Source organism: Euprymna scolopes, chromosome 43 (genome assembly GCF_053919585.1).
Source record: "Euprymna scolopes isolate OS-2025 chromosome 43, ASM5391958v1, whole genome shotgun sequence".
In the NCBI taxonomy this organism is placed as follows: domain Eukaryota; kingdom Metazoa; phylum Mollusca; class Cephalopoda; order Sepiida; family Sepiolidae; genus Euprymna; species Euprymna scolopes.
Window position 1 is genome coordinate 24,625,511 of NC_136524.1, and position 11,458 is coordinate 24,636,968.

General features: G+C 35.5%; 1 protein-coding gene across 1 annotated transcript in view; it reads left to right on the forward strand.

Annotated features, from left to right (window-relative positions):
* The first annotated feature begins 4,872 nt into the window (after positions 1–4,872).
* LOC145268244 (3 beta-hydroxysteroid dehydrogenase/Delta 5-->4-isomerase type 4-like) overlaps positions 4,873–11,458 on the forward strand; it is a 158,750-nt gene continuing 152,164 nt past the window's right edge. The window contains exon 1 of the mRNA XM_080123571.1: positions 4,873–4,893. The gene's annotated coding sequence lies outside the window, so the exon portion shown is untranslated. The remainder of the gene's footprint in view (positions 4,894–11,458) is intronic.

Genomic DNA, 11,458 nt, shown 5'->3' on the forward strand with positions numbered 1-11,458 from the left:
AGCAATAACCGAAATGAGGGGAAATAGAGAGCTTACCTCGGATACGTCTGTTGTGTTTCAGGCTGAGTGGAAGAGAGAGTTCCAAGATGGCGTCCATGGGTTTTTATTAGCATTGACCTCATGCAATTCTTGTAGAATCGGGTCTACTCTCTCGCGATTATGCAAATGGACAATTCCCGGCCGCTATAAAGGCAGGACGCTGGAAAGCAATGAGGTGTGTCCGGCAGATTGTGTGTAGGTGGTTCTGGCGATTGGATTGTTCTTTGTAACGAACCACGTGTCTGCGAGAAGCGAGTTTTTTTGTTTGTTTTTTTTTCTGCTCCTTTTTTCTCTACGGCTATTATAGCCAAGAAATTCCCTCTCTTCTAGAGGTGGACGATACTGACTATTTCCTATCTGTGTTCCTGATTGTTTTTTTTTTTGTTTTTTTGCCTACTACATTTTCCTTCAAGCTATTTCGGCCCAACTATGGCGAAGGTGTGGATAAGCAGTGATATTATCAAGCCGTTCTCTGGTGAGGGAGACGTTGTAGCGTGGCTGAAAAAAGTGAGACTTGTCGCACAACTTCAGCAGGTGGATGATGTAGCGAGTTTGCTACTTTTATATCTGGAAGGTTATGCACTGGCCCTGTACATGGAAATGGAGGAGGACAATTAAAAGAAGATAGACTAGATTGAGGCCCAATTAAAGGAGGCATTTACCGACGATGCATTTGCAGCATACAGAAAAATAACTATGGTTAGATGGGCTGGCGAAAGTGTGGATGTTTATGCCAACAAAATCAGGCAGTTGATTGGATTGGCTGGATTCACAAGAGATGGCTTAGAAAGACTCACAATATTCCATGCGTGCTGCGGTGTTGGAGCGGTCTCTATATCCACTGATGAAAGTATGTCTACCAGAATCGATGTGTTGGTGGTGCGTGGCAAACCGCTGGGGTTTGACTTACTACTAGGGATCGACGCCATAAAAGCTCTGGGAGGTGTCATTGTTGAGCCTACAGGACCAGTGCAGCTGGGCGTCAGGAAAAATATTAAATGCGCAGCCATTTCTATTAATGAACCGGATTTCACCGCCACCTTTGACCATCAAAACCGAACGTGGACCACATCATGGAAGTGGTCTGAGGACCACCCCCCCCTGAAAGGCTACACAATCGAGTGTCAGAATACCCAGTGCTGGCAGAAATCTGTGAAGAATACACGCAGGAGCTCCCTGGATTGATAATGGTTGGCTCGTGCCGTACCAAGAGGATAAATTAGGACCCCCAAAGGCCTAATTCCCCTGATAGCTGTGATACAACAGAACAAAGCCAAAGTGCGCCCGGTGATGGACTACTGGGAGCTAAATCATTACGTAGACGCGTTTACGGCCAACGCAGATGTTTGTGCGGCTAAGCTGTGCGAATGGAGGCAAAAAGTTGCTAACGTGTCTCTACTGGACCTCATAAGAGCATACCTACAAGTCCGCATCCATGAGACACTGTGGCCATACCAGACTGTGGAAATCGACGGGAAAAAATACTGTCTGACCCGTCTGAGGTTCGGTTTGAATGTGACTCCCCTGATAATGAGAGCAATTGGCAGTGAAGTATTATCTCAGGAAGAAGTTGTAAGCCACGCAGCATCTGTTTACATTGATGACATTTTTGTCAATAAAGACGTGGTGCCCGCAACCCATGTAAGAGAACACCTAGTGCAGTTTGGGATGGAGTGCAAGAACCCAGAGCAGTTGAAGGACGGTGCACGGGTGCTGGGATTGGCGGTCAGGATGGAATGCAGTGAACTGTGGTGAAAGCAAGGAAATGCAATTCCAGAGGCTCCCAGCATTGTTATGTGATGAACAATGTTTTCCCTGTGTGGTCGTCTTGTCGGGCACTTTCCAGAGTGTGATTGGCTTCATGTGGCTTGTGGAATACTCAGAAGGAGAGTAAGTTCGGTAACGAAGGGCTGGGATGATGAAGCAAGAGACGCCATACTGCATCGTATAATGTTTGAAACCTTAGAATCTGCGCAGCAGAACGATTTAGCCCAGAGAAATTGGTGTGTGAACAGCAAAGAGCTGAATATATGGATCGATGCTAGCTCCCTAGCAATTGATGCAGCCTTGGAGATGCGTGAAACTGTGTTGGAAGATGCATGTTAGATGCGACCTGAAGATGACTCTCAACATATCAACTTAGCTGAACTGGACGCCATATTGAAAGGCATCAATTTGGCTCTTCAGTGGCAGAGCAAGGTGCTACACATAAAGACAGATTCTGTCTGCATATACCGTTGGGTCTTGGACACGCTTACTGGAAAGGCGCAAGTATGCACCAAAGCAGCAAGTGAGATGCTTATTAGGAGGCGACTAAGCACTCTCAAGGAGCTCGTGAAAGAGTACGGGCTGACAGTGGACGTGACACTGGTTCCATCAGCACGAAACATTGCTGACTGATTGATACGAGTACCACAGTAGTGGTTTGAGGCAATGAAAAAGAAAAATGGGCTTGACCCGGTGATAGGCGCAGTTCACACAGACAAGCTGGATGAGAGTCAAATCATGGCTATTTACAAAGGTAGTGGACATCCAGGGGTGCGACACACTACCTACTTTGTCAGGAGAAGTTGCCCAACCACGACAAAAGCAACTGTTAAAACGGTCATACAGAAATGTGAGGAATGTCAGTCCATTGACCCAGCGCCAGTCAGGTGGAAAAAGGGAAAGCTGGAAGTTAACGAGAATTGGCAGAGAATTGGAATGGATATCACACATTATGACACCTTCCATTTTTTAACTTTAACAGACTGTGGTCCATCGCATTTCTCCATTTGGAGGAAATTAGCGAGGCAGGACTCAGCAAGCGTGATTCATCAGTTGGAGGCAGTGTTCTTCGAGCGTGGCTCACCGTATGAAATCCTTTTAGACAAAGACACGGCTTTCTGCAGCAACGCGTTCCAAGCATTTGCAAATAAATGGGGAGTTCACTTGAGATTCTGTTGCGTATATGCTCCAGCCGGGAATGGCATAGCGGAGCGATGTCACCATACAGTGAAACGAATAGCGGCTAGAATGTGCTGTCCCATATAGGAGGCTGTCTACTGGTATAACATCACACCAAGAGACGACACATCTCCCTTCACTGCACCTGCCAACAGGATTTATCGATACGAAATTTGAGTAAAGGAGACCAATCTTGCAACTGCGTCCCCAGGTTCTAAGAACAGCTCTTATCAGGTTGGAGATCACGTGTGGGTCAAAAGATCACAAAATCGATGTACCACGAGGTTTGGCAAGGGTGAGGTGACCAAGGTAATCAGCCCTCAATCGATTTTGGTGGATGATGTGCATCGCCATGTAAAAGATCTGCGCCCTCGCCATTATGTTGTTACATCAGAGGAAGAGAAAGACTCAGACAGTACGATGTCTTCTGAAATGATGGAGGACAACAGAGGATTTTGAGCCATATAATGCACATACCAAAGAGGTGGAAGAGGGACCACCTGTCTTCCCTTTACAAAGGAGTACCTGACAAAGACGGATACTGCCCCCCTGCCCTGATTGTGAAACACTGCCTATGGAACAGACTGGTGGCAATAACGGTGGTAATGAGGAAGATGGCAAGGATGAAGTGCTGTCTCTGGTTCTTTGAAGAAGCACCCAACAAAGACGGATACTGCCCCCCTGCCCTGATTGTGATCATGAGATCAGGGGGTAGTGTAGCAGAACTAGCAATAACTGAAATGAGGGGAAATAGAGAGCTTACCTCGGATACGTCTATTGTGTTTCAGGCTGAGCTGAGCGGAAGAGAGTTCCAAGATGGCGTCCATGGGTTTTTATTAGCGTTGACCTCGTGCAATTCTTGTAGAATCGGGTCTACTCTCTCGCGATTATGCAAATGGACAATTCCCGGCCGCTATAAAGGTAGGACGCTGGAAAGCAATAAGGTGTGTCCTGCAGATTGTGTGTAGGTGGTTCTGGCGATTGGATTGTTCTTTGTGACGAACCTGTAAGAAGCGAGTTTTTTTGTTTGTTTTTCTTTTCTGCTCGTTTTTTCTCTACGGCTATTATAGCCAAGAAATTCCCTCTCTTCTAGAGGTGGACGATACTGACTATTTCCTATCTGTGTTCCTGATTGTTTTTTTGTTTTTTTTTTTGCCTACTACATTTTCCTTCAAGCTATTTCGGCCCAACTATGGCGAAGGTGTGGATAAGCAGTGATATTATCAAGCCGTTCTCTGGTGAGGGAGACGTTGTAGCGTGGCTGAAAAAAGTGAGACTTGTCGCACAACTTCAGCAGGTGGATGATGTAGCGAGGTTTTTTGTTTGTTTTTCTTTTCTGCTCCTTTTTTCTCTACGGAGCCAAGAAATTCCCTCTCTTTTAGAGGTGGGCGATACTGACTCTTTCCTATCTGTATTCCTGATTATTTATTTATTTATTCATTTATTTATTTATTTTGCCTACTACATTTTCCTTCAATTTATCAAGTATTTATTTATTTATTTATTTATTTATCTTACGAAAAACAAATTTACCATATTTTTATCGATGAGTGACAGACGAAACCATGTTTTACTAGAGAACCTAAGGGGGGATAATCAGTGATTGTTTTGACAGTTTCGAAGTGCATTAGGGTTGTCTGTCCTTGTCTACCGATTCGTTAGACGCTTTTGTCAATCCTCATCGAAACAGTAAATTTGATTTTCTTAAATAATAAAAAATAAAAATAAAAATAAAAAACTATGTGATCAAATTATATGATTTTGGGAATATTTCATCTTCGTCCCGTGACTGGTACTTGCGTCATACAGACACTTCTGTATTTTCTTTACTTTTAAATGCCGCCATGACAATCTGAATAAGCGCCGTTACTAAATATTGCTACATCGTGACCTCAATTCTCTCAGGAGGTAAGTACCAAAAGATTATGAACTTGTTCTCAAGAATCTCAAATGTAACAATCGGTAGAAATCATACGAAATGTAACAACTCCCAGAACTTTCTAGGCATAAAACAAAAACAAAAGAAATGCTCTTAAATAACAAGTAATCGACACAAAACACACTCTTTGACCAACAAAAACTCCATGACACGTAAGCCATTTGAATTATTAGCGCTTCTACACTATCAGAACGACATTTTGTAGTCGATAAATGGAGTTTTCGGATTAAAAAAAACAAAAAAAAAAACAATGACGACTACTGATTTTTTTTTTTTTAATTCTAATAAATTACAATGGTAGCTTCCAAATTATGCAGTCGAAATTACCTGAATATTAATTGAATTATTTAAAAAAAAAAAAAAAAAAAAACTTTAATCATGTTAGCAGGTGAAAAATTTTTTCTTGTTTTATAAAAATAAATCGAAACGGAAAATTACCTCCCTTTTGTACTCTCCTGTGTCTTACATAAGCAAATACGATCTTTTTCTTCAAATTCTAGTTTCTTTAATAAATAATTTTCTACATCATCAATTTTCGTAATTTTTGGATATAATCATCTTAAAAGTACGAGGAATACGTAGATACCATTGTTTTTTTTTTATGTGAAATTCAGTTTTACGATTTCCAAAATTTCGTTCTGATAGTGTAGAAACTCCAACTTATTTTTCTCACAAACTTTTTCATGGTATCAATTTATGTCTCCTCTGTTTTCCATATTAAGAATAGGTTTGATGATATTTTTTGTTCGGTGTATTTTACTTTTTTCACCTCAGCATTAACCATTAAACTGACGATTTAAATAAGTTTTCAGATATGCTGAAAACGAATATCACATTTAAATTTGGCGCAGATAAGTAGTCTTCTGGATATAAGGACTTTTATTATCCAATGTAATCGATTATGTTTTTAGTGGAGATCATGCTTTTCCAGACTGGAAATTATTAATGCGCATGCGTGTTACTAACATTGTTACAAAACACCCTCTCCTCTCAATGTTAAGGAATGGTGAACGTCATTGACATTCATTCATTAAGTAATACATTAGAAAAAAATGTCTTATATCCAGAAAGCTACTTGTTTGTGTCAAATGTAAATGTATTATTCGTTTTTAACAGACCCGAAAACTTAAAAAAAAAAAAAAAAAAAGGTCAATTAAAGACGATTGTTAAGGAAGGTGGAAAGAAAGTAAAAATGTACCCTTTTGTTTTGTTTTTTCAAATCAGTAAATGAAACAACTTTCCTCCTTGCTTTTCTATTAGAGGGGTTTAAGAAGTGTTCAACTTTATGTGAAAGGGAGAATAAAATTTGGTTTAAACCGAATCTGGTTTTGGGTCCGTATACTGCTGTTTCACATTTTTTTCTTTTTTTTTTTTTTTTTTTTTTTCGTCTGTCCAAGCGGAAACAGTCTCGGTCATTTTCGTTTTATTTCATAAATCACAATCAGAAACATTTTGAGTATGGATCGTCTCCTAAGTATCTTACAATAATTAAGACGATTCATCTGACATCTTAGAAATAGGCAATCTTGACAGTTGAATGTCGAAACATTACTAACATGGTCGCCAAAAGGGTTACATGAAACGTGAAACGAAATACGGCTTAATAGTTTTTGACGCAAAATATATACAAGAGTTACAACTTAAATGTTGAATAATTATTTCACGAGAATTTGAATTTAAAGTGGCGCTTGATATGTATCTGAGGGAAATACGTCTATAATTTATTTATTTATTTATTTATTTTTGGTTTAAAAAAGTTACGAGTATTTTTTTAATTGAAGTTACGAGTCAATAAGAGATCCGTTCATTTGTTTCATGAGTTTTTTTGTTTTGTTTTTAATATATACTCGCAGGTCACCTGGCATTGTCTGGTCGAAATATACGCTTAAATATGATATTTGTATTTATACAGATTACGTATTTATTATTATTGACAATTCTCTATCGATTATTATATTGAACCTAATATATAATAATGAGATCAAAACCAAAAAAATATAAATTTGATGGGGAGATGCCATCAGCCAGAATCGAAACCAAAACATACAGCTCTCCACCATCATTCCTAAGCCTTTGGGTCACACCCATAATCGTATATATAATTGTTTAAAATATAATTACCCACTGATATGTGTTTCATCATATGTAGATAATATATATATATATATATATATATATATATATATATATATATATATATATATATATATATATATATACATACACACACACACTTTTATTTCATGGCTGCAGATGGCGCATTTTTCATTCCTCAGGTGACGACAACTTTTGGCGGCTATGTTTTCAATTAAACCTATGATTGTCAACAACAATGCCTAAACATTTTGTAGTGATTTTTGTACCTGGGATAATCTCGGCACATCGGCATGACTGTTCCTATTTATTTTCCTCCCCATGAGAGCAGAGTTAAGTCATGTGGGGAAAATCCAGCTCCTCAAAAAGACACATTTTGTATTTTGGTATTTTGGACAAATATATAAATTGTTCGTGTTCGTCTCTCTCTCTCTCTCTCTCTCTCTCTCTCTCTCTCTCTCTCTCTCTCTGTATATATATATATATATATATATATATATATATGCTTATATACATATATATTCAATGATTACCTGATATGTCTATTAGATTTACTTCAAATAATTATATTTCTCTACTATAGTCTATTGAACTAAAATAAACTTGGTGTGTATATATATATATATATATATATATATATGTAGAAATATAATTTCTTATTATATATCAATCCTTATATAAAAAGCTCAATGTAATTACAGAGCAATATAGAAAATAAATAACAAAAAGTTATATTCCAAATTCATTATGTTGACCATCTTATAATTTATTCTTTTAATTCAGTTGACTTATACAATTCTTGACAGTATCTGTTTCGTAGCGCAAAATCAATCACTTAATTATTATATCAATCAGTGAATCTAGTATGCCCTTAACTCATCAGAAGAAATAGCAACGATCACTCCGTCAAAAGAAATTAACTTGTAATTTTTCTGAGGAGTATATGCACGAAAAGAAACAGTATTGACATAATAACTGTTTGTTTCTGCATAACAAAAAATATAAAAATATTTGGATCTTGGAATATAACTATACTGCTATCCTTTATATATATATATATATATATATATATATATATATATATATATATATATATATATATATATATATAGAGAGAGAGAGAGAGAGAGAGAGAGAGAGAGAGAGCAAATTATAGTGAGTCAATGAAATTTTTAAAAAACCTTTATTTAAATCAAAATTTCTAAAGTATGTCTTAAAATCCTTGATTTGAATAGAGTTTTTTAAAAATTTCATTGAATCACTATAATTTGCTTTATTTGCTCTATCCTGTATATCGAGCAATTCCTATTTAGATGGGATAATACGTAGAATATTACGACCAGTAATATTTTGTAAATCTTATGATCACAGGTTTCCATACAAGCTGATTGTTGGATAAATTTATTCAGAAGTATATATATATATATATATATATATATAGTAATTTATAAAATATATATGGCGATTAAGCTACACTGAATATTCTGCGTTTCATCCACTATAGGATTCGTCAGGCTTATGCGCGAATTCTGTGGTTGCTTCTTGTTTTTATATATATTGAGGATTTCTAGTTAGCCAATCAGCTTTCTAGTATCAACCGTGCCCCTTCCTATCAGCCAATGGGCATGCATTTTATCGAACAAAGGATCTGTTTTAGAACTAGGTTAGTGGTTTAAGGTAGATCTTTTCCTTCCTTTTTTTTTATATATATATAAATATACCTATGTGTACACATATACATGCACATATATATACATATATATATATATTTATACATATATGTGTGATCGTTTATGTATATTCATGTTTATTTAATTTATTTATTTGTTTGTTTTCCATTGTTATTGTTAGTTTTAAAGCTATTTTGTATCGCTATCCTAGAGTAATTTTATTTTGTGAACACAGTTGTTTGCTATTTCTCTCTACAGTTTAATAGATTTTGAGGTTCTTTAAAGTACAGGATAGCAAATTTTTCATGGAGGCATAATTTACATGGGTCGTCTAAATGTCTGCACGTGGTAGCTTGTCTCATTATTTTCCATTCGACTACCGGCGAATGTCCGCTTTCTTTGAGTTCCCAGTATTTATTTGCTAGTGTTGTTTTTATACGGTGTTTTTTATTTTATTAACACCGTATAAAAACAACATATGTATGTATGTATATATATATATATATATATGTATATATATGTGCATGTATGTGTGTACACATAGGTATATTTATATATATATATATAAAAAAAAGGAAGGAAAAGATCTACCTTAAACCACTAACGTAGTTCTAAAACAGATCCTTTGTTCGATAAAATGCATGCCCATTGGCTGATAGGAAGGGGCGCGGTGGATACTAGAAAGCTGATTGGCTAACTAGAAATCCTCAACATATATAAAAACAAGAAGCAACCACAGAATTCGCGCATAAGCCTGACGAATCCTATAGTAGATGAAACGCAGAATATTCAGTGTAGCTTAATCGCCATATATATTTTATAAATTACTAAATAGCTCTACCTACGTATTGAGCACTTTTGAAGTAAATACTTAAAGTTTACGCATAAATCTATACTTTCGTATACTAAATTTATGTGAGTAAATGAAGTAGTTACATATATATATATATATTATTTGTTAAAAGAAATCATTTGCATATTTTCCCACACATAACAAACTAACCTTGTGTCTAAATCTGCCCTCGTGGAAAGGCTTGTAAACAGGAACCGTATATGAAATCCTTATGCTTATTAATTGCCATTAACCGTATCATATCAATTATAAGGTTTATGCCTATTAGAAGAGGAACAAAAAGCATGTAAGCAGGTACACAATGAATAATATCTGTTTCAACATTAAATTTTTATTATTATTATTTTTATTATTATTATTATTATTGTTGTTGTTATTCTTGTCCTATAGTTATTGTTACTATGCTATTTTGAAATTGAAATTATGTAAACATTGTGTGTTTCATTCCACAAATAATACAAAACAGGTATTGAATATATATATATATATATATATATATATATATATATATATATATAATGGGTGTGTGTGTTACAGTAGATCAGAGCAACATCGGTTCCGTCGCTTTCAAATCCAAAACACAGGGGAATAATATCGCCAATGTTGGACTCTTGTCAACCTCTACTTTTATCTCTAGATCTAGATATAAACAGAGGTTGTAGATAGAGAGTCCGACATTGGTGAACAGACAGGCCCCCTTTGTATTAGATTTTAAACCGACGATACCGATGTTGTTCTGATCTTGTGTAACACACACACACACACACACACACACACACACACACACACACACACACACACACACACACATATATATATATATATATATATATATGGAAGTTTTAAAAATCAAAAACAATGCAAAGAAAGACCGAAATCATGAAAGTAAAGAAAAGAAAAACAAACAAAAAGTAGACGGGTATGCTTGAGTAGAGAAATGTCTAACTGTTTATTCATCTATCATTCCTCACCTCGTTGTATAATTATTTTATTAACAAGTTGCTGGTGTGTCCGGTGTATGTAAAGTCCGTGGGTGGTATGGAACTTTGATTAATTTCGGGAGAAAGGACCTCCCTTTTTCAAAATAGAAAACAAAAGTATATTCAAGATGGGGGAAGAGAAGAAGACAGCACTGCAGAAAAAGGTTAGGATCGCAGAAAGGTGTGATTAGTTTAGCCATATGGAGCTGGGGGTAATTTTATTATACTTATTTATTATTTTTTTATTTCTGTTATAAGCATTGGTTATATATATATATATATATATATATATATATATATATATATTATATAATATTGTATAATTTATTATTATTATTATTATTATTATTATTATTATTATTATTATAATTATGCGGACAAGGGTTTTCATTCTTTACAATAATAGTATCGCAGTAAAAATTCACGTGACCTATTGTGTAAGGTGGGGGATATAACTGTGTTAGACCTTATTTTATCTCTTTTTATTATATTATTATTATTATTAGTAGTAGTAGTAGTAGTAGTAGTAGTAGTAGTAGTAGTAGTATAGATCTATATATACATATATATATATATTTTATACTAGTTTGTTATAAATATATTTTTTTTGTTGTTGTTGATGTTTTTATTTTGTGTTCCTTTGTTTTTAGGTTTTTTATGTATTTGCATTCGTGTGTAAGGTGGGTAATTCAGTCAATGTATATATATATATATATATATATATATATATATATATATATATATATATATATATATATATACAGGGTGTCCACAAAGTCATGCTACATTATGTAGCCAGACTTTGGGGAAGCATCCTGTAGATTATGTAGCCAGACTTTGTGGGCACACTGTATACACACACGCGCGCGCGTGTATATATATATATATACTGAGTGCCCACAAAGTCTGGCTACATAATCTAAAGGATGCTTCCACA